This window comes from Salvelinus sp. IW2-2015, unplaced genomic scaffold (assembly GCF_002910315.2).
Source record: "Salvelinus sp. IW2-2015 unplaced genomic scaffold, ASM291031v2 Un_scaffold16562, whole genome shotgun sequence".
Lineage (NCBI taxonomy): Eukaryota > Metazoa > Chordata > Actinopteri > Salmoniformes > Salmonidae > Salvelinus > Salvelinus sp. IW2-2015.
The window spans coordinates 116,713-124,747 of NW_019957646.1; positions in this window are offsets into that span (position 1 = coordinate 116,713).

Here is an 8,035-nt window from a genome sequence, read left to right on the forward strand (position 1 = left end):
TCATAGTTTTGATGTCTGCACTATTATTCTACAATGTAGAAAATAGTACAAATAAAGAAAAACCCTTGAATGAGTAGGTGTGTCCTAACTTTTGACCAGTAGTGTAGCTCAATGTTACATCGATAGGTTTAGGCCACTACATGTGTAACGGCTTTCCTCCTCCTCTTCATCCGAAGAGGAGGAGCAGGGATTGAACCAAAATGCAGCGTTGTGTGATGACATAATTTATTTAAACAAGACCGAAAAAACGAAACTAACTTGAATAATTAACAAAACAAATAAACGATGTAGACAGACCTGGACGACGAACTTACATGAAACACGAAGAACGCAATAACAGGAAAACTGACTACATAAAACGAACAGACAAACAAACAAAACCGAAACCAGTCCCGTGTGGCGTAACATACAGACACTGACACAGGAGACAACCACCACAAACAAACAGTGTGAAAACACCTACCTTAATATGGCTCTCAATCAGAGGAAATGAAAACCACCTGCCTCTAATTGAGAGCCATATCAGGTCACCCTTTAAACCAACATAGAAACAGAAAACATAGACTGCCCACCCAAACTCACGTCCTGACCAACTAACACATACAAAACTAACAGAAAAACAGGTCAGGAACGTGACATAACCCCCCCCTCAAGGTGAGAACTCCGGGCCGCACCAGCACAAAGTCTAGGGGAGGGTCTGGGTGCATCTGACCACGGTGGTGGCTCAGGCTCTGGCGAGTCCCCACCCCACCATAGTCAATCCCACAGCTTACGTCTCCCCCTTAGAATGACCACCCTTCATCTTACACCCACTTAATTAAATGTTACCTTAAGATAAGGCAGCACCAGGACAAAGGGGCAGCACCGGATAGAGAGATAGCTCCAGACACGAGAGGTAGGTCAGGATAGAGAGGTAGCTCAGGATAGAGGGGCAACTCCGGACTGAAAGACAGCTCCGGACAGAGAGACAGCTCTGGTGAAGGAGGCAGTTCCGGGATTACTGGCAACTCCGGACGCTCAATGACTGCGGCGACGGCTCTGACGCTCAGGCAGGCTGACGGCTCTGGACGCTCAAGCCAGGCTGACGCTCTGGACCGCTCACGCAGGCTACGCCTCCCTGACGCTCATGGCAGGTGACGGGTCTGACGCTCATGAGGCTGACGGCTCTGGACGCTCATGGCAGGCTGAGGCTCTGACGCTCATGGCAGCTCGACGGTCTGGACTCATGGCGGCTGACGCTCCTGCGCCTCATGGCTCACTGCGCTCTGGACGCTCATGGCTACTGGGCTCTCGGAGTCTGTCTTGGCTGGCGGCTCTGGCAGATCCTGTCTCGTGGCGGCTCTGGCAGATTCCTGTCTGGCGGCTCTGGCAGCATCCTGTCTGGTTGGCGGCTCTGCAGATCCTGTGCTGGTTCGGATGGCTTCTGGCAGATCCTGTCTTGGTTGGCGGCTCTGGCAGATCCTGTCTGGTTTGGCGGGCTCTTGCAGCAATCCTGTCTGGTTGGCCGCTCTGGCAGATCCTGTCTGGTTGGCGGCCTGCCGCAGATCGCCACTGACGAATGGCTCTAGCGGCTTCCTGACTGACTAACGGCTCTGACGGCTCGGGACAGACGGGCGGCTCTAAATGGCTCGGACAGACGGATGGGCTCAGACAGCGCTGGGAGACGGATGGCTCAGACGGCGCTGGGGAGACGGATGGCTCAGACGGCACGCTGGGGAGACGGATGGCTCAGACGCGCTGAGGAGACGGATGGCTCAGACAGCGCTGCGGAGACGGATGGCTTCTCGTCCTGTCTGGCGGAAGGCTTGGCTGCTCCTGTCTGGCGGAAGCTCTAGCGGCTCCTGTCTGCGGCAGGCTCTGTAGCTATGGCAGACGGGCGGCTTCTGCAGGCTCTGGCAGACGGCGGCTTTGAAGCTCAATACAGACGGGCAGTTCATGCGGCGCTTGGCAACCGGACAGTTCACGCCGCCGTTTGGGCAGACCGGCAGACTCTGGCCGAGCTGAGACGCACTGTAGGCCTGTGCGTGGTGCGAACTGCAGGCACCGGACTGGAGACACGCACTTTCAAGCCTATGGGGAGCAGGGACAGGCACACTGAACCCTCTCGGAAAGCGCACTATAGGCCCATGGTGCGATGGTACCGGCACTGGTGGCACCGGGCTGAGTGCACGCACATCAGGACGAGTCACGGGAGGAAGGAACAGTGCGTACAGGGCTCTGGAGACGACAGGAGGTTAGGTGCGTGTGCCGGAAACTGGAGGCACTGGGCTGGAGACACGCACCATAGGAGAGTGCGTGGAGGAACAAGGGCTTCTGAAAGACGCACTGGAAGCCTAGGTGCGTGTGTGTAGGCACTTGGTGTACTGGCTGGGCGCGGGGAGGTAGCGCCGGAAATACCGCGACCGTGCAGGCGTACTGGCTCCCTTGAGCACCGAGCCTGCCCAAACCTTACCTGGTTGAATACTCCCCGTCGCCGACCAGTGCGGGGAGTGGAATAACCCCACCGGCTATGTAGGCAACCGGGCGAACCCATGCGTAAGGCTAGTGCCATGAAGCCGGCCCAAGGAGACCACACTGGAGACCAGGACGCGTTGAGCCGGGCCTCATGAACACCTGGCTCCAATGCCCAATCTAGCCCTACCAGTGCGGGAGGTGAATAACCCGCACCGGCTATGCACACGTACAGGAGACACCGGCCGCTCTACTGCGTTACACGGTGTCTGCCCACTCCCCGCTTCTCCACCGGTAAGCCTTGGGAGTGGGCGCAGGTTCTCCTACCTGCCCTTGGCCACTACCTCTTACCCCCCCCAAGAAATTTGTGGATGTCTTCTCGGCTTCCAGCACGTCTCCTTGCTGCCTCCTCATACCACCGCTGTTGGGCTCTCGCTGCCTCCATCTCTCCGAGCGCGGCGATATTCCCCAATGTGTGCCCATGTCCTTTTCCCTCTAATACTTCCTCAAGTCCACAGATTCTTTTATGATCTCTTGCCGCTGCCGAATTTCCGCCTGACTTTGGTTCGGGATTGGTGGGTTGGTTCTGTATGGCTTTCCTCCTCCTCTTCATCCGAAGAGGAGGAGGCGGGATTGAACCAAAATGCGCGTTGTGTGATGACATAATTTATTTAAACAAGACGAAAAAARSAACTATACTTGAATAATTAACAAAACAAATAAACGATGTAGACAGACCTGGACGACGAACTTACATGAAACACGAAGAACGCAATAACAGGAAAACTGACTACATAAAACGAACGAACAAACAAACAAAACCGAAAACAGTCCCGTGTGGCGTAACATACAGACACTGACACAGGAGACAACCACCCACAAACAAACAGTGTGAAAACACCTACCTTAATATGGCTCTCAATCAGAGGAAATGAAAACCACCTGCCTCTAATTGAGAGCCARATCAGGTCACCCTTTAAACCAACATAGAAACAGAAAACATAGACTGCCCACCCAAACTCACGTCCTGACCAACTAACACATACAAAACTAACAGAAAACAGGTCAGGAACGTGACAACATGATACTCGAATTTGCCCTATACCCATCATGAGGTTGCTACAACCTCATTTTTTACATTGACATTTTAGTCATTTAGCAGAGCGACTTACAGTAGAGTGCATACATTTTATAACATTTTTTTTTTTTTTTTTACATACTGAGACAAGGATATCCCTACCGGCCAAGAGCAGACGCTCTTATCTAGAGCGACTTACAGTAGAGTGCATACATTTTATTACATTTTTTTTTACATACTGAGACAAGGATATCCCTACCGGCCAAACCCTCCCTACCGGCCAAACCCTCTCTAACCCGGACGACGCTATGCCAATTGTGCGTCGCCCCACGGATCTCCCGGTTGCGGCCGGCTGCGACAGAGCCTGGGCGCGAACCCAGCCCAGCCTGGGCGCGAAAACAGAGACTCTGGTGGCGCAGCTAGCACTGCGATGCAGTGCCCTAGACCACTGCGCCACCCGGGAGACCTCGTCTACAAATGAAAGTTTATAACATAAGTGCAAAGGTCGAGAGACCATTTGGAGTAATCAAGGTGACAGTGACACATTCAGTACCACCTTGCACACTCTTGCTTGCATCTAGCTGATCTGGCGTGTAATCATTAGTCCAAACAGTTTTCCAACTAAAATTAGAGTTTCTATAGGACAAATTCAGGTACATCCCTCCATGTTTCGTTCTGTTTGCTTGTTTAAGAAAAGTTTTGCAACAGAATCGGCAGAATGAATACACCCCTGGTCACCTGCACACACAGTTCACTTTTATAGCAGCCACATACAGTTTCACCACTTTGCTTGTTGTATAACTCCTTCTTACATCTAAGTGCTCTGCTCCTCTCACCGTTTCCCTTCGCTTGTGGACTTCAGTGCTCAACACAACAGCTGTCTGTGACCAGGTAAAAAAAAACTCCCCAAGCTAAACCGTCATGCCATAACCACTAACCGCTAACGTTACACAGCCTACCATATTAACGCTATAGTCAACAAACTAGAACTAACGCGTTAGTAAACCCAGAATCCAATCCATGTGTACAATCACCAGGCCCTGGTGGCAATAAATTCATGAAACCAAAATCGTATTTAGTTGCAGTGTTGGATAGCCCTAGCCAGCTAGCTAACATAAATAGCATTCCTCTCTGTTTGAGTCAGGTTGTTGAGTAGGCTAAATTAGCTGCATTAGCTGCATCTCCTTAATTTTTGAATCAATGAATTTGCTCAAACTGTTCAACTATTGTCTTTCTCTTTGAGTCATCTACTGACCGCACTTTAAGCACTGCAATGGTAGCTACCTGTAGCTTATGCTTTCAGTAGTACATTGATTCTCTGATCCTTTGATTGGGTGGACAACATGTCAGATTATACTGCAAGAGCTCTGATAGGTTGGAGGACATCCTCTGGAATTCATCATAATTACTGTGTAAGTCTATGTAAGGAGGTGAGAACCATGAGCCTCCTAGATTTGTATTGAAGTCAGTGTATCCAGCAGAGGTTGGAAAATAGCTGTCCTCCGATTACACCATGGTGCTACCATAGAGGGTGCTGTTGAGGCTATTGTAGACCTTCAATGCGAAACGGTGTGTTTTAATCAATTATTTGGTGACGTGAATATATTTGCTATAGTTTTATCTAAAAAGCATAACTTTTTAAAAATGTTTAACTATTATTTTTATGAAATTCACTGAGTAGGATGGTCCTCCCCTTCCACCTCAGAGGAAGGGGAGGACCCTCCACTGCTAGATACATTTCCACCTCGTCAGACGTCTTTCAGAATGAAGTAATATCTCATTGAGGTTTTTTGACTCTGACTCTGACCTCACCTCAGCCCCCTTAAATCACCATTTCAATTATTCACACAATAACGACCCAGGAGCATGCCATTATGATCCTTTAGTGCTGAGAAATGGGCTTGGGTGAGTTGAGGGATGACTCTTATCTTTCCCTGTCGGCTGAGACATTAGTCATGGTGAATGTTCCGTCTGATCTGTGTTCAGGGGCTTCCATTGACGCTTTACATAGCATATCAATCATGGATCACAGTGTGATGGGTTGGCTGGAGAGAGACATGACCCTCTAGGGGTGGTGGTGTGCATTGTCACTCTGTGACACTGAGTTCCTGACAGTACATTCAGATAGACACTTGATCTGACTTGATCTCCCTGTCGTGCATGCATATGGTGTACACTGTACACTGTAAAGCCTTCTTCTTCTTTTGACAGTATTATATAATAAAACTAACAATAAAGTACCGTATTCATTATTTACAGTAAATTGCCATAAATGGTGTCTCTCAAAAACAACAATACCATGCAACCACTTGCACTGCTTGCACCAATCCCATGCAATTATGGTAAAATACAAACCCATCTCCACTCAATGAATTTAATTTATTAATTCATCTATTAAATCATTAATTCATTCGGTAATGCACTGTACTGCACTGTACTGTTGCCTGTAAATTACTGTAAAAAACATGTATAAAATATTACAGTAACAGTTTTGGATACCATAAAGTACAGTAACATACTGTACCTTTTTTTACGGCTGCCTGTAAGTTACCAAAAAACAAAAGGAAAAGTTTCACAGTGTAGTTGACACACACACACACATACAGTGGGGAGAACAAGTATTTGATACACTGCCGATTTTGCAGGTTTTCCTACTTACAAAGCATGTAGAGGTCTGTAATTTTTATCATAGGTACACTTCAACTGTGAGAGACGGAATCTAAAACAAAAATCCAGAAAATCACATTGTATGATTTTTAAGTAATTAATTTGCATTTTATTGCATGACATAAGTATTTGATCACCTACCAAACCATTTAGAATTCCGGCTCTCACAGACCTGTTAGTTTTTCTTTTAAGAAGCCCCTCCTGTTCTCCACTCATTACCTGTATTAACTGCACCTGTTTGAACTCGTTACCTGTATTAAACAGACACCTGTCCACACACTCAATCAAACGACTCCAACTCTTCCACAATGGCCAAGACCAGAGAGCTGTGTAAGGACATCAGGGATAAAAATTGTAGACCTGCACAAGGCTGGGATGGGCTACAGGACAATAGGACAAGTCAGCTTGTTGAGGAAGGCAACAACTGTTGGCGCAATTATTAGAAAATGGAAGAGTTCAAGATGACGGTCCAATCACCGCTCGGTCTGGGCTCCATGCAAGATCTCACCTCGTGGGCATCATGATCATGAGGAAGGATGAGGGATCAGCCCAGAATACCATGGGCAGGACCTGGTCAATGACCTGAAGAGAGTTGGGACCACAGTCTCAAAGAAAACCATTAGGTCAACACACTACGCCGTCATGGATTAAAATCCTGCAGCGCACGCAAGGTCCCCTGCTCAAGCCAGCGCATGCCAGGCCGTCTGAAGTTGCGAATGACCATCTGGATGATCCAAGGAGGAATGGCGAGAAGGTCATGTGGTCTGATGAGACAAAATAGAGCTTTTTGTCTTAAACTCCACTCGCCGTGTTTGGAGGAAGAAGAGGATGAGAAGAACACAAGAGACCATCCCAACCGTGAAGCATGGAGGTGGAAACATCATTCTTTGGGGATGTTTTTCTGCAAAGGGGACAGGACGGACTGCACCGTATTGAGGGGAGGATGGATGGGCCCATGTATCGCAGATCTTGGCCAACAACCCTCCTTCCCTCAGTAAGAGCATTGAAGATGGGTCGTGGCTGGGTCTTCCAGCATGACAACGACCCAAAACACACAAGCCAGGGCAAAATAAGGAGTGGCTCCGTAGAAGCATTTCAAGGTCTTGGAGTGGCATAGCCAGTCTCCAGACCTGAACCCAATAGATAATCTTTGGAGGGAGCTGAAAGTCCGTATTGCCCAGGACAGCCCCGAAACCTGAGGATCTGGAGAAGGTCTGTATGGAGGAGTGGGCCAAAATCGCTGCAAGCAGTGGTGTGCAAACCTGGTCCAAAACTACAGGAAACGTATGATCTCTGTTAATGCAACAAGGTTTCTAGTACCAAATATTAACTTCTGCTTTTCTGATGTATCAAATACTTATGTCATGCCAATAAATGCAAATTAATTAACTTAAAATTCATAACAATGTGAATTTTCTGGATTTTTGTTTTAGATTCCGTCTCTCACAGTTGAAGTGTACCTATGATAAAAATTAGCAGACCTCTTACATGCTTTGTAAGTAGGAAAACCTGCAAAATCGGCAGTGTATCAAATACTTGTTCTCCCCACTGTATATACACGCACACCACATACACAATGCATGTACACGTGCATGTATGCATGCTCACAGGCACCCGCACAAACACACATAATGACCCTCTACATTTACAGTCTCAAAGGCGACGCACACTGTGTGATTTTAGGCGTAAACAGTAAATGATACTGTAAATTCCCCCCAAAACGTTGGTTTACCAGTACATTACTGTAACAGCACATAATTGTGGGATTGGCAACTGGCTACTTTTTCAAACAATTCTGAGTGATAGGATTGAGAGACATCAAGGTCTGAAGTGAACCAA